Source organism: Dreissena polymorpha, chromosome 10, assembly GCF_020536995.1.
Source record: "Dreissena polymorpha isolate Duluth1 chromosome 10, UMN_Dpol_1.0, whole genome shotgun sequence".
Classification (NCBI taxonomy): Eukaryota; Metazoa; Mollusca; class Bivalvia; order Myida; family Dreissenidae; genus Dreissena; species Dreissena polymorpha.
The window spans coordinates 28,347,559-28,374,373 of NC_068364.1; the positions used below are offsets into that span (position 1 = coordinate 28,347,559).

General features: G+C 36.8%; 2 long non-coding RNA genes across 4 annotated transcripts; both read left to right on the forward strand.

Annotated features, from left to right (window-relative positions):
- Nucleotides 1-878: 878 nt before the first annotated feature.
- Nucleotides 879-26,643, forward strand: LOC127847316 (uncharacterized). 3 transcript variants are annotated; one of them, XR_008033917.1, is made up of 5 exons: nucleotides 879-1,157; nucleotides 5,457-5,490; nucleotides 17,916-18,163; nucleotides 23,365-23,493; nucleotides 26,150-26,643. It is a non-coding gene; the product is annotated as an uncharacterized LOC127847316 (long non-coding RNA). The 3 variants fall into 3 exon arrangements; XR_008033915.1 differs by having other exon boundaries at nucleotides 23,365-26,643; XR_008033916.1 differs by lacking the exon at nucleotides 5,457-5,490 and having other exon boundaries at nucleotides 23,365-26,643.
- On the forward strand, nucleotides 16,601-16,998 carry LOC127847335 (uncharacterized). The gene is made up of 3 exons (XR_008033934.1): nucleotides 16,601-16,643; nucleotides 16,713-16,781; nucleotides 16,851-16,998. It is a non-coding gene; the product is annotated as an uncharacterized LOC127847335 (long non-coding RNA).
- Nucleotides 26,644-26,815: the final 172 nt, after the last annotated feature.

A 26,815-nucleotide genomic window follows, 5' to 3' on the forward strand; every position in this document is an offset into this window, starting at 1 on the left:
TGTTCAGAAAATGTGTACGTAGAAGTACAAACATGTATGTCGAAGTACAAATTGTACTTTGTCGTACAAATATATACTTTGAAGTGTATTTTATATTCATGTCGACGTACTTATTGTACTTTGACGTACATTTCTCTTTTTAACGTGTAGGTCTTCTTGACTTTCAACCCAAATGGTACGCCATAGTATGTCTTTAGGGTTATCTAAAGAATGCTCCCACTTAAAGGATCAATACAGAGACCTCCCAGTGACTAAGCCAGTTAGCAGACACCCCATCCACTATACCACAGACACCGAACCAGCTATAAATTCCTGTGGCTAGAAAACAAAAAAATATATAAGATGCTAGATCTTCAAGCTTGGAACATGTAACTCGTTTTAAGATTGATTTTTTTGGATGCATTACTAAATTATTGCAACAATTATCATATTTTGAACACAATCATGTCCATATATTTATTAATAATACATGGTTATCAAAAAAACTAAAAAAGCTTTTGCCCGTAAATTAGGTAGCACCTATAATCATATTATTGAAACGTTTGTAAACAAGACTAGTGTTTTTATATACATTGCCTAAATCAAAAAAAATGTTTTTGGTTAATTTCTCTAAAAACGGATTACCTTTTGGGAGCTGGGTTGTCTATTTAAATGTGCAGGTTTTTATTTCTAATAAATATGCAAACTAAAATAGACATCTTTAAAGCTTTTGCCCGCAAATTAGGTAGCACTTAAAATCATATTAAATTTAAATTAATATACCCATTTATTACAAGAGAAACCACCGCAACGCAGATTCTATCCATATAGATCTGTCATAAACGAGTAATGCCGACAACGACTACCAGAATAGATGTGAAATATTTTTACTGATCCCAATATGTCAGCTTCCATGAATCGGGCCCCGTAAAGTTAAAAACATGGGAACTAAAGATTTAATTCAAATTTAACTTAGATGACAACATTAAGCGACAATGGGAAAATTACAACTATTTAGATATATGTATAGGTTATCGGCTCCTAGGCCACAGCCAACTGGTCTGCAAAGCTTTGGACAAAGTGAATCGGAAATCGAACTAGATGGTAATTCGGACAGTTCCTCGTCAACTGCGTAAACACTGATTGAACAGGTTTTTCAAATAATCCAATCAACAAAGGTATAATCATGTGTTGTAATGTTTGTTTATTTTTTTATTTGTTTATTATAATCAATACGAAATCTATTTAGGAAATCGAAAATAATATAATATAAAAATATAGACAAGCAAATCATTATGAACGGGTGCTGGAGGTTTCGGTAAATGACAAGTTCGGTAAATTGATTTATATAGTAATAGCCGTGGAGGTTTCGGTAAATTGATTTTACAGAGGAGGTATACCTACAACGAGGTGTTAATGACACCTATTATAGGCTTACAATAACATTAGAGGCATTTATTTGCAAACTGTGGATTAATTTTGAGTTGAGTAATTAATGCTATGCCTAAGGTAAAGAATTAAGGGAAATGAATGAGCTACCTCTGAAAAACGAATTCTGTTAGGAAATTTTTGGTTTATTTTATGATTTAAATAACGCAATACTGTTGTTTTTTTTTAATTGGTGCTTTTATTTAAATAACATAATAGTAATAAGAAGTAATCAGTGCTCCAGATAACATGCGTAAAGGCATAAAAACGAATTAAATTATTTAAATAACGATTTAGATTTAAAATCTTTGCGTAAAGTTACGCATTGAAAAATTAAAACACGAAATCGAAATTTTCGAACGTGCGTAAATCTTCCAGTAGCAAATTATGTATGGTAAACATTTCATCCCGGTTCTGGCTCGTCTTGGCGCTCAATTAAAGCTACAACTTTAAATCAACGTCACTCAAGCGTTTGCTGTGAGGAAGAGCCACACCTAAGAATGGTCCAAAGGCCAAACGGTCTCGATTCTGTTTTCCTAGATTTGCAGGCGAGTCATTAGTGTTTATTGTACCATTTTAATTACACTAATCGTAATTTTTATACACAAGTAATATACTGTATACCTATTTAAAATTCCATTAATATTAAATGTTAAATATGGTTTTTGATATGACTTTAACGGCGACCAAAAGGCCATTATGACCTATATAAAGCCGAAGTGTGAGTGACTGTTTTACAGAATTTTTTTTTATGGCCTACTGAAGCGGTGTATTGAAGCGTGGAAGGCAAAAAAGCCATTTCAGTGTCAAAAGTCCTCGCTGCATGCATTTTTTCAATTAGATTCAAATACCCAAAGCATGGTTTCGTCAATAATTGGTGAACTTATAAGCTCTTGTGTAAATGACTGCGAATCTAAAGCACTCAAAATTATTTGGTAATATATTGTTAAGAATTAATTTTATAAATAGGGGGTAAAATAAGAATTTATTTTTAAAATAGGGAGTAAATAAGAATTTGACCAAATTTTTATCTGGAGCTCTGGAAGTAATGATTTATGGCGGAATCAATGTAAGCTCTTCAATTAAGTTTAATGCTATTTTAAAAAGTTTCTTGTAAAATATGATTTAATAAAAATGATTTCATGTTAAATTTTATATTTATTTATATGTTTTATTATTTCTTTCTGGTTGAGAAAAACACAAGAAAAAAACAATATATAAAATTTAATACGTGTACGTAATTAATAAAAAGTAATATAATGATACGCGTTATGTTTTATAATTATGTTAAGTGCGCGTGCCATTAAACGTTGAGTTAAGCGAAGAGATACACATAATTGAAAACTGATAAAAATGACACCTAACACAACGCCAGCAGAATTAATACACTGTGTAATAGCAAGCTGCTGTGATGATCATTATCTTATCAACATAATACACAGGCACCTGGCTACTGCACTGGAACAATGGGTTTTACGGCCAAAATAAAATCATTTTTTGCCTAAACAAATCGGTTCAATAAAAAATAATAACTGATTTACTTTGTAATCTGTTTTATTTAGCAACAAGTAAAACATGGATACAATATATATATTTGAATATTTCATGTCATTTAAAACAATAATGAGGGAGTAATCACATATTAATAAGATACATTTTTGACACACTACAATATTAATACGACACTTTATTATCATTCAGATTTTCCGCATGCTGATTTAATTTAATTACATTTCTAATACAAATGAGATACATGTACGACACTGTTCAATTTAATGTTACATTTCAACCATATCAGTCATTCATCGTTCAAGACTCGTCGTCGTCGAGCATGTGGTGGACCGCTGTGGATGGTCCCAGGGCATTGATGTGGCTGATGATCATTTCTTATTTGACAATGACCATGATAATTTTATAATTACCCAATTACATAATAATGTTATTTTTACCACAAACAAACATCCTTTGATGTCACCACCAGTATTTTTTGGTAAACATGATTAAAGAAGGAAAACGTTTGTTTATTTCTCAGTTTGAAAGTTACTGGTCGTGTATGTAAAAACTCGGCCACCAGTGTTAAAGCATGTTCACGATCTAAACATACATATCTAGATTATTTTAAGAATAATACCTTATGTGCTGACCTGATTGTAGGAAAAAGAAGCGAGAAATTTATTTATATAAGAAACAAACATATTTGATCTTAGTATTTTAAACCACCGAAACTTAACCATTATATAAACATGAGGTAGTTTGCCAACATAATGAATATGTTGCCCAGCTCTTGCCACGTGGAGGCCACCTCTTGTAAGAGCCACATTATTATATTTTTTAACTGATACACTTTAATTAAGGTTTTTATCAACTAATTGTTTAAAAACATATATAAAATACAAAACGATCATGACCTAAAGATAAACTTTTAATATATAATTTACCTCCATCGATTAGAATATCAATAGGTTGCAAGCCTGGATAATTAATAATAACACTTTGCAAACATCTCTAATTTGATAAAATCAAGTCCGTACATTTAAACGGATAAATTAATTAGTGCCAAACAACTCAATTAATGTACATCAAAATTAATCCACAGTTTGCAAATAAATGCCCCTAATGTTATTGTAAGCCGATAATAGGTGTCATTAACACCTCGTTGTAGGTATACCTCCTCTATAAAATCAATTTACCGAAACCTCCACGGCTTTTACTATATAAATCAATTTACCGAACTTGTCATTTACCGAAACCTCCATAACCCTTATGAACCACATAAAAACAAAATCAACAACATAGGAAACCAGAACGTATATACCGGTACATGTACATCGCAATTTACACAACAACGACATATGAAACACCAAACTCGTGTTCAGCAGCACTATTATTATTTGATTGCTCTGCAAATTCTATCACGCGTATTTTAAACGCATTGTCATACGCATGGTGTTTGCGTTTTCCAGGCATTTTCACAAATCAAATGTTAGTCAAATTAATATATTATTATTATAAAGTTTACACTAAATTGTCCACACTAGTAATAATCCACAAACTTATAATCCGATGACACACTGTGATCACTGTAACCAAATCTGTGTACTTTTACTTAGACTATTAAAACAATTGATTAGTTCCTCGGTAAAACACGTTTTTATAACAATGATTGACATAACCAATAAACCGCTAACTCCACCTTTGTTCTACATAACAGTTTCAAAGGCGGATCTATGCACGTGCTCAAACATAATTGGACAATTACCAGTGAATAACAAACTCCCGATTGGTTAAACATGTCGCTTCACAAATTAAAGGAATCTTATTTTATCAGCGAGAAGGATGATGCTTTATGGCTTCTTGACAGGAAGCAGCTTTCCTTTGATGATGTCAAACTGTCAATTCACGCAGGTTGCCAATTCTCGCTCGACTTTAAAAATGACTTGATCTTTTCGCAGTGTTTTTTTTCACCATTTTGGGATTGGGGCCGGGTCCCTTTGGAGTGGGAAAATTCGCGGCGTTTTGACTAAAATTGGAAAATTATTGTTGTTGTTGTTTTGCTAACAAATGCTTTAAAATTGAGGATACAAGTGTGCCCAGTATTATATTTACTAAGGTTGATCTTATATGGATGGGAGATGAACAAAATATTGATCTAAAAAAAAAAAAAATTGTTTTGTTCCATTGGGAATTTTTAGCTCCCATTTGGGAAAAATATATACTTTTTTCCATTGGGTCCGGTTACCGGACCTGATTTTGAATGAAAAAAACACTGTTTTGTTCACACATTCAGTTGTAAAAAATACCTGCTAACATGAAAACTTTGGATTAAACTATGAAAATAAAAACAAGGGAAATGTTGCGGCAAACTGTTGTTATATTAATTGGTAAGTATCAGTTAAAAGAACACATTTTGTGTGTCAAATTTCAACAAGTTTTCTATACAACAACTTTAACCATTTATTACCGCGGGGATCGATCTTGATAGAATGTCATCATTTTTTTTCATGGACGACCTCATAAGTCGAGACTGTGAATTTTATCAAAATTTTCAGGAAAAAAATCTCGACTTATGACTGGATTTTTACGGTAAGTTAAATTCATTGACTTGATGCTTGAAAACCTCCATAAAAATAACTGTTTAATTTACTTATTGCCGTAGTAACTTAGTAAGCTACCTGTGCTAGTCTTATTCAACTGAACTACCTAACAGCTACATTCACAATCTATCTGTACAATAAATAAATGTTTACCAGTATGTATTATGAGTATATATTTGTCAATCCTAACCCACAGTCACAAGGTCTACACAACATGTATTAATTTCTGTTGATATTCTCATGGTGTTTACCAGTGAATCATGGGTTTTTCTTTTCTCTATGTGATATACCATATTTGTCCCTATTGGATATGCATTGTTACTTGTGAGAACACATCTGTTTATTTCTTTAAAGGTCAGTCATAGAAATTCAGATTACATTTCTCAAGCAAATGTGGCAAGGCATATACAAATTCTACAAGAATATAAGTAATATAAAACTCTACAAGACTGAAATATATTGGCATGTATTTGTTATCCAGACATTCAAGTCAGAAAGCCATTATTAACGGCAAAACGTTTTTGTTTGACTATCATTGATTTGCGACTGAAGCTTCTTCTCCAGAATTCATAAAGTTTAATTTCATTCATCTGGTTGTAATCAGTATTGACTTTTGAGCTCACAATTTTAAGAGTCACATTTATACAGATGTGTCCATACCAGAAAGTAGAAACCACTGATGTCAATCAATAGTTTCTGTTTTGTAGATTGTAGCTCCTTGTCCCAGGCACATGCTTGTGCTAGTAGAAAAATGCACCAGCACATAGTATGTACCAAGAAGAGATAGCCACTGATGTCCATCCATAGTTTCTGTTTTGTAGAATGTAGCTTCTTGTCCTAGCACAGGCTAGTAGAGAAATGCACCAGCACATAGTATGTACCAAGAACTTGGTAGCCACTGATATCCGTCTTAAGTTTCTGTTTTGTAGACTGTAGCCCCTTGTCCATAGCACATGTTAGTGCTGGTAGAAAAATACACAAGCACATAGTATGTACCAACAAAAAGTAAGCCACTGATGTTCATCCATAGTTTCTGTTTTGTAGAATATAGCATCTTGTCCCAGACACAAACTTTTGCTTTTAGATGAATACACCAGCACACAGTATGTACCAAGAAGTAGGTAGCCAGTGCTGCTCATCAATTGTTTCTGTATTGAAGACTGTATTTCCTTGTCCTAGTCACAAGCAAGTGCTAGTAGAGAAATACACCAGCACATAGTATGTACCAAGAAGTAGGTCGCCACTGATGTCCATCTATAGTTTATGTTTTGTACAATGTAGCTCCTTGTCCCAGGCACAGGCTAGTGCTAGTAGAGAAATACACCATCACATAGTATTAACCAAGAAGTAGGTAGCCACTGATGTCCATCTATAGTTTATGTTTTGTAGAATGTAGCCCCTTGTCCATAGCACAGGCTAGTGCTAGTACAGAAATACACCAGCACTTAGTATGAACCAAGAAATAGGTCGCCGCTGATGTCCATCTATAGTTTATGTTTTGTAGAATGTAGCTCCTTGTCCCAGGCACTGGCTACTTCTAGTAGAGAAATACACCAGCACATAGTATGTACCAAGAAGTAGGTTGCCACTGATGTTGATCATTAGTTTATGTTTTGTAGAATTTAGCTCCTTGTCCCAGGAACAGGCTAGTGCTAGTAGAGAAATACACCAGCACATAGTATGTACCAAGAAGTAGGTAGCCACTGATGTCCATCCATAGTTTCTGTATTGTAGAATGAAGCTCCTTGTCCCAGGCACAGGCTAGTGCTAGTAGAGAAATACACCAGCACATAGTATGTACCAAGAAGTAGGTAGCCACTGATATCCATCTATAGTTTCTGTATTGTAGAATGTAGCTCCTTGTCCCAGGCACAGGCTAGTGCTAGTAGAGAAATGCACCAGCACATAGTATGTACCAAGGAGTAGATAGCCACTAATGTCCATCTATAGTTTATGTATTGTAGAATGTAGCTCCTTGTCCCAGGCACAGGCTAGTGCTTGTAGAGAAATACACCAGCACATAGTATGTACCAAGAAATAGGTAGCCACTGATATCCATCTATAGTTTATGTTTTGTAGAATGTAGCCCCTTGTCCAAGGCACAGGCTAGTGCTAGTAGAGAAATACACCAGCACATAGTATGTACCAAGAAGTAGGTAGCCACTGATATCCATCCATAGTTTCTGTATTGTAGAATGTAGCTCCTTGTCCAAGGCACAGGCTAGTGCTAGTAGAGAAATACACCAGCACATAGTATGTACCAAGAAGTAGGTAGCCACTGATGTTCATCTATAGTTTGTGTTTTGTAAAATGTAGCCCCTTGTCCAAGGCACAGGCTAGTGCTAGTAGAGAAATACACCAGCACATAGTATGTACCAAGAAGTAGGTAGCCACTGATGTTCATCTATAGTTTCTGTTTTGTAGAATGTAGCTCCTTGTCCCAGGCACAGGCTAGTGCTAATAGAGTAATACACCAGCACATAGTATGTACCAAGAAGAAGGTAGCCACTGATGTCCATCCATAGTTTCTGTTTTGTAGAATGTAGCCCCTTGTCCAAGGCACAGGCTAGTGCTAGTACAGAAATACACCAGCACATAGTATGAACCAAGAAGTAGGTAGCCACTGATATACATCCATAGTTTCTGTATTGTAGAATGTAGCTCTTGTCCCAGGCACAGGCTAGTGCTAGTAGAGAAATACATCAGCACATAGTATGTACCAAGAAGTAGGTCGCCACTGATGTCCATCTATAGTTTCTGTATTGTAGAATATAGCCCCTTGTTCATAGCACAGGCTAGTGCTAGTAGAGAAATACACCAGCACATAGTGTGTACCAAGAAGTAGGTAGCAACTGAGGTCTTTCCATAGTTTCTGTTTTGTAGAATGTAGCCCCTTGTCCATAGCACAGGCTAGTGCTTGTAGAGAAATACACCAGCACATAGTATGTACCAAGAAGTAGATAGCCACTGATGTTCATCTATAGTTTATGTTTTGTAGAATGTAGCCCCTTGTCCATAGCACAGGCTAGTGCTAGTAGAGAAATACACCAGCACATAGTATGTACCAAGAAGTAGGTCGCCACTGATGTCCATCTATAGTTTCTGTATTGTAGAATGTAGCCCCTTGTCCCAGACACAGGCTAGTGCTAGTAGAGAAATACACCAGCACATAGTATGTACCAAGAAGAAGGTAGCCATTGATGTCAATCCATAGTTTATGTATTGTAGAATGTAGCTCCTTGTCCCAGGCACAGGCTAGTGCTAGTAGAGAAATACACCAGCACATAGTATGTACCAAGAAGTAGGTCGCCACTGATGTTCATTTATAGTTTATGTTTTGTAGAATGTAGCCCCTTGTCCATAGCACAGGCTAGTGCTAGTAGAGAAATACACAAGCACATAGTATGAACCAAGAAGTAGGTAGCCACTGATGTCCATCCATAGTTTCTGTATTGTAGAATGTAGATTCTTGTCCAAGGCACAGGCTAGTGCGAGTAGAGAAATACACCAGCACATAGTATGTACCAAGAAGTAGGTAGCCACTGATGTTCATCTATAGTTTCTGTTTTGTAGAATGTAGCTCCTTGTCCCAGGCACAGGCTAGTGCTAATAGAGTAATACACCAGCACATAGTATGTACCAAGAAGAAGGTAGCCACTGATGTCCATCCATAGTTTCTGTATTGTAGAATGTAGCTTCTTGTCCCAGGCACAGGCTAGTGCTAGTAGAGAAATACACCAGCACATAGTATGTACCAAGAAGTAGGTAGCCACTGATGTTCATCTATAGTTTCTGTTTTGTAGAATGTAGCCCCTTGTCCATAGCACAGGCTAGTGCTAGTAGAGAAATACACCAGCACATAGTATGTACCAAGAAGTAGGTAGCCACTGATGTTCATCTATAGTTTCTGTTTTGTAGAATGTAGCCCCTTGTCCATAGCACAGGCTAGTGCTAGTAGAGAAATACACCAGCACATAGTATGTACCAAGAAGTAGGTCGCCACTGATGTCCATCTATAGTTTCTGTATTGTAGAATGTAGCTCTTGTCCCAGGCACAGGCTAGTGCTAGTAGAGAAATACCCCAGCACATAGTATGTACCAAGAAGAAGGTAGCCATTGATGTCAATCCATAGTTTCTGTATTGTAGAATGTAGCTCCTTGTCCTAGGCACAGGCTAGTGCTAGTAGAGAAATACACCAGCACATAGTATGTACCAAGACGTAGGTCGCCACTGATGTTCATTTATAGTTTATGTTTTGTAGAATGTAGCCCCTTGCCCATAGCACAGGCTAGTGCTAGTAGAGAAATACACAAGCACATAGTATGAACCAAGAAGTAGGTAGCCACTGATGTCCATCCATAGTTTCTGTATTGTAGAATGTAGCTTCTTGTCCAAGGCACAGGCTAGTGCGAGTAGAAAAATACACCAGCACATAGTATGTACCAAGAAGTAGGTAGCCACTGAGGTCTTTCCATAGTTTCTGTTTTGTAGAATGTACCTCCTTGTCCCAGGCACAGGCTAGTGCTAGTAGAGAAATACACCAGCACATAGTATGTACCAAGAAGTAGGTCGCCACTGATGTTCATCTTTAGTTTATGTTTTGTAGAATGTAACCCCTTGCCCATAGCACAGGCTAGTCCTAGTAGAGAAATACACCAGCACATAGTATGTACCAAGAAGTAGGTCGCCACTGATGTCCATCTATAGTTTATGTTTTGTAGAATGTAGCCCCTTGTCCATAGCACAGGCTAGTGCTAGTACAGAAATACACCAGCATATAGTTTGTACCAAGAAGTAGGTAGCCACTGATATCCATCCATAGTTTCTGTATTGTAGAATGTAACCCCTTGTCCATAGCACAGGCTAGTGCTAGTAGAAAAATACACCAGCACATAGTATGTACCAAGAAGAAGGTAGCCACTGATGTTCATCTATAGTTTCTGTTTTGTAGAATGTAGCTCCTTGTCCCAGGCACAGGCTAGTGCTAGTAGAGAAATGCACCAGCACATAGTATGTACCAAGAAGTAGGTAGTCACTGATGTCCATCCATAGTTTCTGTATTGTAGAATGTAGCTCCTTGTCCCAGGCACAGGCTAGTGCTAGTAGAGAAATACATCAGCACATAGTATGTACCAAGAAGTAGATAGCCACTGATGTTCATCTATAGTTTCTGTTTTTTAGAATTTAGCCCCTTGTCCAAGGCACAGGCTAGTGCTAGTACAGAAATACACCAGCACATAGTATGAACCAAGAAGTAGGTAGCCACTGATATACATCCATAGTTTCTGTTTTGTAGAATGTAGCTCTTGTCCCAGGCACAGGCTAGTGCTAGTAGAGAAATACATCAGCACATAGTATGTACCAAGAAGTAGGTCGCCACTGATGTCCATCTATAGTTTCTGTATTGTAGAATGTAGCCCCTTGTTCATAGCACAGGCCAGTGCTAGTAGAGAAATACACCAGCACATAGTGTGTACCAAGAAGTAGGTAGCAACTGAGGTCTTTCCATAGTTTCTGTTTTGTAGAATGTAGCTCTTTGTCCATAGCACAGGCTAGTGCTAGTAGAGAAATACACCAGCACATAGTATGTACCAAGAAGTAGATAGCCACTGATGTTCATCTATAGTTTATGTTTTGTAGAATGTAGCCCCTTGTCCATAGCACAGGCTAGTGCTAGTAGAGAAATACACCAGCACATAGTATGTACCAAGAAGTAGGTCGCCACTGATGTCCGTCTATAGTTTATGTTTTGTAGAATGTAGCCCCTTGTCCATAGCACAGGCTAGTGCTAGTACAGAAATACACCAGCATATAGTTTGTACCAAGAAGTAGGTAGCCACTGATATCCATCCATAGTTTCTGTATTGTAGAATGTAACCCCTTGTCCATAGCACAGGCTAGTGCTAGTAGAGAAATACACCAGCACATAGTATGTACCAAGAAGAAGGTAGCCACTGATGTTCATCTATAGTTTCTGTTTTGTAGAATGTAGCTCCTTGTCCCAGGCACAGGCTAGTGCTAGTAGAGAAATGCACCAGCACATAGTATGTACCAAGAAGTAGGTAGTCACTGATGTCCATCCATAGTTTCTGTATTGTAGAATGTAGCCCCTTGTCCAAGGCACAGGCTAGTGCTAGTAGAGAAATACACCAGCACATAGTATGTACCAAGAAGTAGGTAGCCACTGATATCCATCAATAGTTTATGTTTTGTAGAATGTAACCCCTTGTCCATAGCACAGGCTAGTGCTAGTAGAGAAATACACAAGCACATAGTATGAACCAAGAAGTAGGTAGCCACTGATATCCATCAATAGTTTATGTTTTGTAGAATGTAACTCCTTGTCCCAGGCACAGGCTAGTGCTAGTAGAGAAATACACCAGCACATAGTAAGTACCAAGAAGTAGGTAGCCACTGATATCCATCCATAGTTTTTGTATTGTAGAATGTAGCTCCTTGTCCCAGACACAGGCTAGTGCTAGTAGAGAAATACACCAGCACATAGTATGTACCAAGTAGTAGGAAGCCACTGATGTCCATCCTAAGTTTATGTATAGTAGGATGTAGCCCCATGTCCCAGACACAGGCTAGTGCTAGAAAGAAATACACCAGCACATAGTATGTACCAAGAAGTAGGTAGCCACTGATTTTCATCTATAGTTTATTTTTTGTAGAATGTAGCTCCTTGTCCAAGGCACAGGCTAGTGCTAGTAGAGAAATACACCAGCACATAGTATGTACCAAGAAGTAGGTAGCCACTGATATCCATCCATAGTTTCTGTATTGTAGAATGTAGCGCCTTGTCCAAGGCACAGGCTAGTGCTAGTAGAGAAATACACCAGCACATAGTATGTACCAAGAAGTAGGTAGCCACTGGTGTTGATCCTTAGTTTCGATATTGTAGAATGTAGCCCCTTGTCCAAGGCACAGGCTAGTGCTAGTAGAGAAATACACCAGCACATAGTATGTACCAAGAAGTAGGTAGCCACTGATGTTCATCCATAGTTTATGTATTGTAGAATGTAGCCTCTTGTCCCAGGCACAGGCTAGTGCTAGTAGAGAAATACACCATCACATAGTATGTACCAAGAAGTAGGTAGCCACTGATTTTCATCTATTGTTTCTGTATTGTAGAATGTAGCCCCTTGTCCATAGCACAGGCTAGTGCTAGTAGAGAAATACACCAGCACATAGTATGTACCAAGAAGTAGGTCGCCACTGATGTCCATCTATAGTTTCTGTATTGAAGAATGTAGCCCCTTGTCCATAGCACAGGTTAGTGCTAGTAGAGAAATACACCAGCACATAGTATGTACCAAGAAGTAGGTCGCCACTGATGTCCATCTATAGTTTCTGTATTGTAGAATGTAGCCTCTTGTCCCAGGCACAGGCTAGTGCTAGTAGAGAAATACCCCAGCACATAGTATGTACCAAGTAGTAGGAAGCCATTGATGTCAATCCATAGTTTCTGTATTGTAGAATGTAGCCCCTTGTCCATATCACAGGCTAGTGCTAGTAGAGAAATACACCAGCACACAGTATGTACCAAGAAGTAGGTAGCCACTGATTTTCATCGATTGTTTATGTTTTGTAGAATGTAGCTCCTTGTCCATAGCACAGGCTAGTGCTAGTAGAGAAATACACCAGCACATAGTATGAACCAAGAAGTAGGTCGCCACTGATTTTCATCTATTATTTATGTTTTCTAGAATGTAGCTCCTTGTCCATAGCACATGCTAGGTACATCAATATTGTATATCTTCTTTTTATCAAAAATGTGATTTAATATGTGAATGTTTAAATAATGTGTTGTTTAATTGAATCTTATTGTATTTTTTCCTTAATTGTTTATGGTGTTTGAAAATATTAATGTTGGTTAATATATAGTGATTGAAAAACTCTGTCAAAAATTAGTGAATGTTGACATCAAAGCCTAAATGTGTGAACTAATTGCTGTCTATACTGGTAGGTGTGAAATTGCTGTTGACAGATGAATTTAATTACTCTTAAAAAGAGGTGATGCATTTGTTTCTGGTTTGATTTCACACCTTGAATTGTTGTTTTGTACAAAGTTTGATGTGTATTGAACACATTTGACATAATTTGTTTTGTATGATTAATGCTTTATCCATATATTTAATTTGATTGAACATAAGATATATTTTTTCTCAAAAAATGTATTTATTTTTGAAATGATATTATTATTTGCAATAATGGTTTGATGAAATCCATATTGTGTCCCACATTTCAACCATCGACATGTCTTTACGCAGCTTTCAATATAAATTTATCATGCGAATCATCCCCACAAACACATTTCTCTTTAAATGCAAACTTAGCAACAGCACAATATGTGATTTCTGTCAATCCCATATTGAAACAATAGACCACTTATTTTGGGAGTGCCAACACATTCAAATAATATGGAAAAAGATGGAAACATTTCTTGCCAGTAAAAACATATTAATTGAAATAAATAAAACTCATGCTTTCTTTGGATTCACTGAGAAAAAACTACACTCTGATGTATTTAACTTTATTGTGATACTATTAAAATCTATATTTAAAATGAAATACCAAAAATGCATACCAACCTTTCCTCACTTTATTGAATACCTAAATACGAGAATAAAAATTGAATCTGAGATTGCCCTTGTAAAAAATAAATATGAACAACACCAAAAAAAATGGATTCGATTTAGGTGAATCATACATTCTATAAACCATCAATAATGCTTCCCAGACAAATTTTATTGCAAAACAATTTAATTAAAAAAAAATCCTTCTAAAAACAAAAACAAATACTTACAACAATTCCATTGAAACAAATCTTGTTGTAAAATATTTTCTTAACTTTTTCTAGATACAAAACCTCTATGTTTAGTAATTATAAATTATTAGTTTTATGTTTTTGCTATAAATCACAAAGCTCTTTATATAACATTGGCAATGTAAACATTTTTAAAAATATAATCACGCATACGCTATGGCTTTCAAACTTCAAATATTTTCTTACTAACATGAGGGTACTGTACCTGCCAAGTTCATTTTGACCTTGACCTTTCAATGACCTTGACTCTCAAGGTCAAGAGTAAATTTTAGTTAAATTGTTATAACTTCTTTATTTTTGATCAGATTTTATTTATACTTTTACAAAACAACGCTTACCTGAATACCACAATGGATTCCACCCAAACAATACCCCACGCCCCAACCCATAAACCCTGCCCCCACCCCCCTCCATTTTTTTTTTCCTTTTTATTTTTGAAAGATCATGTAATAAATGACCACAACCCACATTATACACCCCTCTCAACCCCCCCCCCCCCCAATTTTTATTTTTGAAGGACTGTCCAAACTTCCCACCCTAGCTATTGCTATCAAACTTGAAATAAAATCTTATTAGTTTGTTTTATGTCTTTACAAATGTTTAATAGATTGTGGAAAATATACCTGAACCAGGGCCCTCAATCTATCAAATCTGCCGCCGAATTTCGGCGGCAGTCCCCCACCTGAAAAGTATACTTTTTTCCCCTTTTTTTTTTAATAGAAAGATGTGTCTCATGATTATTATATCTCAATTCTATTTCAATTTAATCTTTTCAAACATACTAAATTATGAAAAATGCAATGAATATAGGGCAACATGTTCAAATGAAATAATGAGAGAGTAAGTAAAAGAATCCCCCAAAAAGGGAAACGCCGTGAAAATTCCCCCTCCTAAGGGCTGCGGACCCCTTCCCCCAAAGTAGTGTGAGGGCCCTGTGAACTATAACCTTGACCCTATTGAATAATTTGAACAATTACCCCATGATGGCTTACGTTATACTGTCAAGCACTCGAATAGTCGAGCGTGCTGTCCTCTGACAGCTCTTGTTATTTTTTTCCTAATTTGGAAATAGCTGTTTGCTGGTACTATAACGAAGGAAATAAATATCTGTTTGCTATATTAATTAAAATGAGCTCTGCTCTAGGAAAATGTGAATTAATGCATTTGTGAAAAATGTCATCAATGTTAGCCTGTGCAGTCTGCATAGGTTAGTCAGAGATGGCTAAATACATGTGCGTAAAATATTATCCTAGATTAGCCTGTGCAGTCTGCCTAGGTTAGTCAGAGATGGCTCAAAACATGTGCATAAAATGTCATCCCAGATTAGCCTGTGCAGTCTGCCTAGGTTAGTCAGAGATTGCTCAAAACATGTGCGTAAAATGTCATCCTAGATTAGCCTGTGCAGTCTGCATAGGTTAGTCAGAGATGGCTCAATACAAGTGAGTAAAATGTCATCCCAGATTAGCCTGTGCAGTCTGCCAAGGTTAGTCAGAGATTGCTCAACACAAGTGCGTAAAATGTCATCCAAGATTAGCCTATGCAGTCTGCCAAGGTTAGTCAGAGATTGCTAAATACATATGCGTAAAATGTCATCCCAGATTAGCCTATGCAGTCTGCATAGGTTAGTCAGAGATGGCTAAATACGTATGCGTAAAATGTCATCCCAGATTAGTATGTGTAGTCTGCCTAGGTTAGTCAGAGATGGCTAAATACATGTACGTAAAATGTCATCCCAGATTAGCCTGTGCAGTCTGCCTAGGTTAGTCAGAGATGGCTAAATACATATGCGTAAAATGTCATCCCAGATTAGCCTGTGCAGTCTGCATAGCTTAGTCAGGGATGGCTAGATACATGTGCGTAAAATGTCATCCCATATTAGCCTGTGCAGTCTAGATAGGTTAGTCAGAGATTGCTAAATACATATGAGTGAAATGTCATCCAAGGTTAGCATGTGCAGTCTGCCTAGGTTAGTCAGAGATGACTAAATACATGTGCGTATAATGTCATCCCAGATACGCCTGTGCAGTCTGCATAGGTTAGTCAGAGATGGCTAAATACATGTGCATAAAATGTCATCCAAGATTAGTCTGTGTATTCTGCATAGGTTAGTCAGAGATGGCTAAATACATGTGCGTAAAATGTCATCCCAGATTAGTCTGTGTAGTCTGCCTAGGTTAGTCAGAGATTGCTAAATACATGTGAGTGAAATGTCATCCAAGGTTAGCATGTGCAGTCTGCCTAGGTTAGTCAGAGATGGCTAAATACATGTGCGTAAAATGTCATCCAAGATTAGCCTGTGCAGTCTGCATAGGTAAGTCAGAGATGGCTAAATACATGTGCGTAAATTGTCATCCAAGATTAGCCTGTGCAGTATGCCTAGGTTAGTCAGAGATGGCTAAATACATGTGCGTAAATTGTCATCCAAGATTAGCCTGTGCAGTCTGCCTAGGTTAGTCAGAGATGGCTAAATACATGTGCGTAAAATGTCATCCAAGATAAGCCTGTGCAGTCTGCATAGGTTAGTCAGAGATGGCTAAATACATGTGCGTAAAATGTCATCCAAGATTAGCCTGTGCAGTCTGCATAGGTTAGTCAGAGATGGCTAAATACATGTGCGTAAAATGTCATCCCAGATTTACCTGTGCAGTCTGCCTAGGTTAGTCAGAGATTGCAAAATACATGTGAGTGAAATGTCATCCAAGATTAGCCTGTGCAGTCTGCATAGGTAAGTCAGAGATTGCTAAATACAAGTGCTTAAAATGTCATCCCAGATTAGCCTGTGCAGTCTGCCTAGGTTAGTCAGAGATGGCTAAATACATGTGCATATAATATCATCCCATATTAGCCTGTGCAGTCTAGATAGGTTAGTCAGAGATGGCTAAATACATGTGCGTAAATTGTCATCCAAGATTATCCTGTGCAGTCTGCATAGGTAAGTCAGAGATGGCTTAATACATGTGCGTAAATTGTCATCCAAGATTAGCCTGCGCAGTCTGCATTGGTTAGTGAGAGATGGCACATTTCTCCTGGTATTAAATTTGTATTTAGAAAAGATTTCCTTAAAAAGAAAGAATTCATGAAAGCTGAAAGGGTCATCCCTGGTCTGCCTGTGCAGGCTGCACAGGCAAATCTGTGATAATACTTAATGCACATTCATTATGCCCTGCTTTCCCAGGGTAAGGGTTAAAGCCTTGTAGCTGAATATTGTCACTATATTCAAACTTCTGTGACTTTGATAAGTTACCAGTACAATGATTGTTAAGTTATACTGTAACTTAATTATTATTTGTTGGCATGAAATTTCCTGGTTTTTCAAAAAAAATTAATTTTTGTTGAAACGTACTTTGGTGTGCTTTTTTATTTAAAAAAGAGGAGATTTTGCCTGAGTCATTTTCTAATGAGTGTATGAAAAATTGATTGATTGGTCAATCACAAAATCATCAAACAATAATGGCCCATAAAGAATGATGATTTCACGGTATTGTTACTATAATCAAACTTGTGTGAGTATAATTAGTTTCAAGTACAAGGGCTATTCAGTTATACTTTGGAAATTTTCATGAATGATGCATTCTTGCTCCAGGATGTGATCAACTGCATCGGTGGGATACAGGTGTGGTTTCCCCTGCTGAAGCAGGTGAACAGACTCCACTTACCTCCCTTACCTCACCTGCTGACCAGTAGTGATGGATTTGCTATGAGCAATGATGCGTTTGCAATGGGCAACAATGCGGTTGCTATGAGCAATGATGCATTGCAGTTGCTATGGGCAACCTGTTACAGCCCGTGGAGATGGAACAAGGGTGATGTTGCCTAGCAGCCCCTATGCAGGTTTAAAAGTTATTACCCTTATACCATAACTATTAAGAGTTTTTGCCCATATATCATTAATATTCAGAATTATTGCTCATATTTCATAATTATTCAGAGATATTGCTATATTTCATAATTATTCAGAGTTATTGCTCATATTTCATAATTATTCAGAGATATTGCTCATATTTCATTATTATTCAGAGTTATTGCTCTTATTTCATAACTATTCAGAGTTATTGCTCATATTTCATAATTATTCAGAGTTATTGCTCATATTTCATAATTATTCAGAGTAAATGCTAATGTTTCATAAGTATTCAGAGTTATTGCCCATACATGTATATCATAATTATTCAGAATTATTGCTCATATTGCATAATTATTCAGAGTTATTGCTCATATTTCATAATTATTCAGAGTTATTGCTCATATTCCATCATTATCAATAGTTATTGCTCATATTTCACAATTATTCAGAGTTATTGCTCATATTTCATAATTATTCAGAGTTATTGCTCATATTTCATAATTATTCAGATTTATTGCTCATATTTTATAATTATTTAGAGTTATTGCTCAGATTTCATCATCATAAAGTAGATCATCTGCTCAAATCATAGTGAAACTTCCTGTAGACAAGGAGGTCACAATTTATCAGATCTTTATGAAATTTAGACAGAATGTTTATCTTGATGAATCCTGGTTGGGATTATATATAATTCAACTCAATTCCTAAAAATCAACTTATGCATGGATCCAAAATGTACATAATATTGTAAATAGCTTGTAGAAGCTCCTGTTAATGTATTATACCAGTTGTCCTCAGATGAGCGATCTAGGTCTATCTTGTTTTTTTAGCTATGGTCCTGAAATTTGGCCCATTTGTACTTCAGGATATAGCTAGCCATAGTCTGATAGAATTTAAGTTGATGTAGCAAGGTTAGTCAGGTGAGCATTAATTTCCTAATCAATAATGCTGTAGTTATATTTATACAAGCGGCATCATAGGAAAACAAGGCTGGATGCATGTGTGAACAGTATCTTCCCATATTAATCTGTGCAGTCCGCACAGGCTTATCACTGTGACACTTTTAAAGACTTTAAAGGGTGCATGTTTTCCCAGTGTGGACTGCACAATCTAATCTGGGGCAAAACTGTACTCTCTTGCATGTTTTCCCAGTGTGGACTGCACAATCTAATCTGGTGCAATACTGTACTCTCTTGCATGTTTTCCCAGTGTGGAATGCACAATCTAATGTGGGGCAATACTGTACGCTCTTGCTTGTTTTCCCAGTGCGGACTGCACAATCAAATGTGGGGCAATACTGTACGCTCTTGCTTGTTTTCCAAGTGTGAACTGCACAATCTAATGTGGGGCAATACTGTACTCTCTTGCATGTTTTCCCAGTGTGGACTGCACAATCTAATCTGGTGCAATACTGTACTCTCTTGCATGTTTTCCCAGTGTGGAATGCACAATCTAATGTTGGGCAATACTGTACGCTCTTGCTTGTTTTCCCAGTGCGGACTGCACAATCAAATGTGGGGAAATACTGTACGCTCTTGCATGTTTTCCCAGTGTGGACTGCATAATCTAATGTGGGGCAATACTGTACGCTCTTGCATATTTTCCCAGTGTGGGCTGCACAATCTAATGTGGGGCAATACTGTACACTCTTGCATGTTTTCCCAGTGTGGACTGCACAATCTAATGTGGGGCAATACTGTACTCTCTTGCATTATTCAAAGTTATTGCTCATATTTCATAATTATTCAGAGTTATTGCTCATATTTCATAATAATTCAGAGGTATTGCTTATATTTCATAATTATTCAGAGTCATACCCTCACAACTCTGTTGTCTATTCAGTGTGTATGATATGTTTTTTTTTGCCCCAAAAAGTGTGAGGTATTAAGGATTTTACTTGTCTGTGTGGCCGTCCTAAAAACCCAACGTCCGTTTAAACAAGTGTATTGTTTTCTTGATTTGCCTTCAAGTGTTTTGTTAAATAATAATAAAAGGTAAAAAACAAAATAAGGTTTCTCTATACAAATCAAATACATGTATTCACCCAAACCAAATACAATGTGCTCACATTATTAATTTTGATCTTATGGTTTTTGGTGCAGAAGGGATCCCACTCTGTTTGAAAAATGTTCATTTTAGATTGACGCTTGACCAGAAAATTTAGTTCCTTAATAAACTGAGCTTATTCAGATTGTTATGAATAATTGTATAAAACTGTCAATCATTCTGGTGTATTGTTCTTACCAGTATTTCTCTGTTTGTGTATTATTTCATTATTAATGTCTACTGCTTCGATTAATGATCGTCTTAAAAGGAAACGCTAATGTATTTTTCTTGTCCAAGACTTGAATTCAAAATAGAAGAAGCAACGTGTCCCTGTTTAAGCACTACCTTGGCAGTTTTCTTCCTACAACTGTTTAGATATGAATTAATAGTGATATAACTTTGCCATGCATTTAGAAGGAGCTTAAGTTTAAATATATGGTATCGTGTTTTAGCTCACCTGTCCCGAAGTCACATGGTGAGCTTATGTTATCATGTGATGTCCGGCGTCAGTCGTGTATGCGTGTGTCTGTCAACAAATTGTTTGTGTAGACAGTAGAGATCACAGTTTTCATCCAATCTTTATGAAATGTGGTCAGAATGTTAATCTTGATGAAATCTGGGTTGGGATTGTATTTGGGTCATCTGGGGTCAAAAACTAGGTCAAATCATAGAAAAACTTTGTGTAAACAATAGAGGTCACAGTTTCAATCAAATCTTTATAAAGTTTTGTCAGAATGTTTATCTTGATGAAATCCGGATTGGGATTGTATTTGGGTCATCTGGGGTCAGAAACTAGGTCGCTAGGTCAAATAATAGAAAACTTTGTGTAGACAATATAGGTCATAGTTTTCATCTGATCTTAATGAAATATGGTCAGAATGTTTATCTTGATAATATCTGATGTTGGATCGTATATGGGTCATCTGGGGTCAAAAATTAGGTCACCAGGCCAATTCTAGTAAAACCTTGTGTAGATGAAAGAGGTCATAGTTTTCATCACGTCTTATTGAAATTTTGTCAGAATGTATTAATTGATGAAATCTGGCTTGGGATTGTATATGGGTCATCTGAGGTCATAAAGTAGATCATCTGCTCAAATCATAGTAAAACTTCATGTAGACGAGGAGGTCACAGCTTATCAGATCTTTATGAAATTTAGTCAGAATGTTTATCTTGATGAATTCTGGTTGGGATTATATATAATTCAATTCAATTCCTAAAAATCAACTTATGCATGCATCCAAAATATACATAATATTGTAAATAGCTTGTAGGAGCTCCTGTTAATGTATTATACCAGTTTTCCTCAGATGAGCGATCTAGGGCCATCTTGTTTTTTTAGCTATGGTCCTGAAATTTGGCCCATTTGTACTTCAGGATATAGCTAGCCATAGTCTGATAGAATTTAAGTTGATGTAGCAAGGTTAGTCAGATGAGCATTAATTTCCTAATCAATAATGCTGTAGTTATATTTATACAAGCGGCATCATAGGAAAACCAGGCTTGATGCATGTGTGAACAGTATCTTCCCATATTAATCTGTGCAGTCCGCACAGGCTTATCACTGTGACACTTTTAAAGATTTTAAAGGGTGTTTAAAGATTTTGATTATTAAAGGAAGGCCCTTATAAGAAATAACCCAGTCTAGGTGAAAAGTGTTGTCCCTAATCAGTCTGTGTGGAATGCACCCCAATCTAATCTGGGGCGATGCTGTACTCTCTTGCATGGTTTCCCAGTGTGGACTGCACAATCAAATGTGAGGCAATACTGTACTCTCTTGCATGTTTTCCCAGTGTGGAATGCACAATCTAATGTGGGGCAATATTGTACTCTCTTGCATGTTTTCCCAGTGTGGACTGCACAATCTAATGTGTGGCAATACTGTACTCTCTTGCATGTTTTCCCAGTGTGGACTGCACAATCTAATGTGGGGCAATACTGTACGCTCTTGCATGTTTTCCTAGTGTGGACTGCACAATCTAATGTGGGGCAATACTGTACTCTCTTGCATGATTTCCCAGTGTGGACTGCACAACCTTATGTGGGGCAATACTGTACTCTCTTGCATGTTTTCCCAGTGTGGACTGCACAATCTAATGTGGGGCAATACTGTACTCTCTTGCATGTTTTCCCAGTGTGGACTGCACAATCTAATCTGGGGCAATACTGTACTCTCTTGCATGTTTTCCCAGTGTGGACTGGACAATCTAATGTGGGGCAATACTGTACTCTCTTGCATGTTTTCCCAGTGTGGACTGCACAATCTAATGTGGGGTAATACTGTACGCTCTTGCTTGTTTTCCCAGTGTGGACTGCACAATCTAATGTGGGGAAATACTGTACGCTCTTGCTTGTTTTCCAAGTGTGGACTGTACAATCTAATGTGGGGCAGTACTGTACTCTCTTGCATGTTTTCCCAGTGTGGACTGCACAATCTAATGTGGGGCAATACTGTACTCTCTTGCATGTTTTCCCAGTGTGGACTGCACAATCTAATCTGGGGCAATACTGTACTCTCTTGCATGTTTTCCCAGTGTGGACTGCACAATCTAATGTGGGGCAATACTGTTCTCTCTTGCATGTTTTCCCAGTGTGGACTGCACAATTTAATGTGGGGCAATACTGTACTCTCTTGCATGTTTTTCCAGTGTGGACTGCACAATCTAATGTGGGGCAATACTGTACGCTCTTGCATGTTTTCCCAGCGTGGACTGCACAATATAATGTGGGGCAATACTGTACTCTCTTGCATGTTTTCCTAGTTTGGAATGCACAATCTAATGTGGGGCAATACTGTACGCTCTTGCATGTTTTCCCAGTGCGGAATGCACAATCTAATGTGGGGCAATACTGTACGCTCTTGCATGTTTTCCCAGTGTGGAATGCACAATCAAATGTGGGGCAATACTGTACACTCTTGCATGTTTTCCCAGTGTGGAATGCACAATCTAATGTGGGGCAATACTGTACGCTCTTGCTTGTTTTCCCAGTGTGGAATGCACAATCTAATGTTGGGCAATACTGTACGCTCTTGCTTGTTTTCACAGAGCGCGGCTCATATAGTTTGGATGTAAATTTATTTTCTCTGAGCGTGGCACATAAAATTTAGATATAAAATTCTTATTGTCTTTGAACTCTTCAGACACAAAGCTCGAGCAGAACTAGATGGCAGGGTTCCTGACGTTGCTAGGAAACATGGTCAATCAGCAGACGTTTGTTCAGACGAACGGAGCAGCGTTGAGAGGCGAGCTTCTACAGAAGATAATGATTGGTTAAAGGCCTTGTTTTCGGAAAACTGGGCTTAATGCATGTGCGTAAATTGTCATTCTAGATTTGCCAATGCAGGCTGATCACGGACGACACTTTCCGCATTAACTGGATTTTTGTTTAAAAAACAATTCATATAAATGAAAAATTTCCTTAAAAGTTCAAAGTGTCATCCCTAATTAGCCTGCTCAGGTTTATCTTATATGACACTTTAGGCACATTCATTAAGCCCAGTTTTCCCAGAATGAAGCTCATTTGATTTATAGTGTATAGCAAGAGGGACAACTCCTCCTCCATGTTGTAAATTATTCACTGTTTAAGTATGAGTGACCTCTCCAAAATAAAAGCTCTTCAAATTCCAAACATATCGAATGGAAAATGATTGTTAAAACGTTATATTAAGGTCACAATATACTAAAAGATTTCTTTAACAAGTTCAAGCAATAACTTTAACAAAAAACAAAGTCAATGTATTGGGCACAGAGACCCTCATACCTTTCTTGAAGAGCATTCCAAGCCGAATAGATTTAAACAATAAAAAATATAGGTCATGTGGTATATGAGGAGGAACTCAACGCAAATCAACGGTCATTGTTTTATGGCCATCTTTTTACTGGCTTCTCTCCAGTTCATGAGGGTTTTCTGCAATCTGTCAAAGTCTCATGTAGTCTCCAACCTTAAAGCAAAACAGTGCATTTGCTGAATACAACACTGTTTGTCCTTTCACATGCACACAGAAATATTCAATAATAAAGTCTGGCAAGTGCCCATACAGAGAATTGTGTCTTCAAATAAATGCTGTTTATATTTTTAAAGAGAATAACATTAAACACCAAAAATATTTTGTATAATGTAACCTGCATAGAGAGAACATAATAAAACAAAGTAAATAAAAGCAATTATTTTGTGATTTAATGGTACCATTTGCGTACCATTTGAGCTTGTAGTTATACCCCCACAAAGGAAGTTTAGGGGGGGTATATAGGACTGAGCTTGTCTGTCTTTCTGTCGGTCGGTCCGTATTCAGTGTCCGCTCTCTAATTCAAGTTGTTGTCATCTGATCTTCACCAAATTTGGTCAGATGTATCTAGATGATGTCTAGGTCAAGTTTGAATATGGGTTTGCCGGGTCAAAAATAGGTCACGGGGTCACTTAGTGCATTTTAAACATTCAGCATGGTGTCCGCTCTCTAATTCAAGTAGTTTTCATCCGAGCTTTACCAAACTTGGTCAGAAGTTGTATCTAAATGATGTCTAGGCCAAGTTTAAACATGGGCGATGCTGGGTCAAAAACTAAGTCACAGGGTCACTTAGTGCGTTTTAAACACTGAGCATGGTGTTCGCTGTTTTTTGTGAAGACAACATGCAAAATATTCTGTGTCAATGCGGCATGGGGGGGATATTCGTCATGTCTGTGACAAAGGACTAGTTTATACAAGGTGATTGCATTTTCAGTGTTCCTGAGCCCTTGCATTGGTGATCAAATATTGAACCTTTGTCAACTTTGTTAAAGTCAATTAAAAAGCTTTTGAAATAATCCAATCGAAAAGTTCAGTTAAGTTTGAAATAATCCAATCAAAAAGTTCAGTTAAGTGTTGCAATGTATGTTTATGTGGTCTTCATTTTATCTTAAGAATAGTTTGACAATAAAGGCTCCTGTTTTTGAAAATCTTAAATTTTCTACACAACATATATGATGATTTGACATAATGTCATATTAGATTTTATGTTATCATGTCTACTGAGAAATAATTGAAATTATTTTAATTCGTTTAGTTGATGCCTCAAAACCTCCATAACAAATAAATAAGCCACGCTCTGAGAAAAGAAGGTTAAATGCATGTGCGTAAAGTGTTGTCCCAGATTAGCCTGTGCAGTTTGCACAGGGTAATCAGGGACAACACTTTTCTTCTTCGACACGTTTGCAGACTGCACAGGCTAATAAGGGACGGCACTTTACTAACATGCGTTAAACCTCCTTTTCACATAGCATGGCCCAAATGTTTAATTTGCATAGTAAGCTACTTGTGCTAGTCTTATTTGACCGAACTAAGTAACAGCTACATTCACAATCTGTACAATACATGTATACCAGTATTATATGTATATATGTCAATTCCTAACCACAAGGTCTACAATACATATATGAATTTCTGTAAGTATTCTGATTTTTTTGTCTATAATTTTACAGATCCAGCATCTTTTAATGTAAAACATTTGACAGCATATTGCTGCATGTAATTATTTAAATAAATGACAAATTGTCTTTTAGATGAATTAGCATTATATTTGAGCCGCTCTAAGGGTCGTCCCAGATTAGGCCTGTGCTGTATGCAAATGAAGTAAGTTCTTTAAAATAAATACAACAGTTTAAACGAAAAGTGTCATCCCTGATTAGCCTGTGCTGACTTCACTAAGTCTTGCTAATCTGGGATAACACTTTACACACATGCATTAAACCCTGTTTTCCCAGAGCAAGGCTCATTTGTAAAAGAACAGTAAATACGTGTAACTTGGTGAATGAAGCACATATTGCAAATGAACGAGTTTTTATTTTTGATTGAATTGAACATGGTTTACATTAAAACTCAACGTTTATCTCTCCCATGTTTTCTTTTCATAATGCGACAAAGATTAAAACTTAGTCCCATATCATTTCAGGGACGCTTATGCTCGCTCCGACAATCAAATGCAGTTGTCTGCCCATGTTAGCTCATAACAAATCCTCAGGACTGGGGCACGGTCTTTGTTGGAACACGGGACCAGAACAGTTGAGTCTATCCCTGTTTGAAGTCACGATATCGATCCAGCCCTGCCAACTAATAAAAAGATGATTAGATATCATCAGTGGACTATTAGACAATATCAGTGGACTATTACACAATATCAGTGGACTATTAGACAATATCAGTGAACTATTAGACAATATCAGTGGACTATTAGACAATATCAGTGGACTGTTTGACAATATCAGTGGACTGTTAGACAATATCAGTGGACAGTTAGAAAATATCTGTGGACTATCAGACAATATCAGTGGACTGTTAAACAATATTAGTGGACTGTTTGGACATATCATTTACACATTAAATGTTGGCTTAAGGAATAAGGAACACTTTAAGAATCAGAAACTTGTACTAAAAAAAGTTTTTTTAAATTTTTTTCTTTAACACTTGGCGATATTAGATGTTATTTCAATACCAATTGTTCATCAAAATATTTATTTATATATACATATTTGTATTTTTTTTTTATCAGTCTATACTTTTTCTTTAGTTTCTCAACTTAACCTAACCAATTCCCATCAAGGGTTGTAAACGCCCCTAA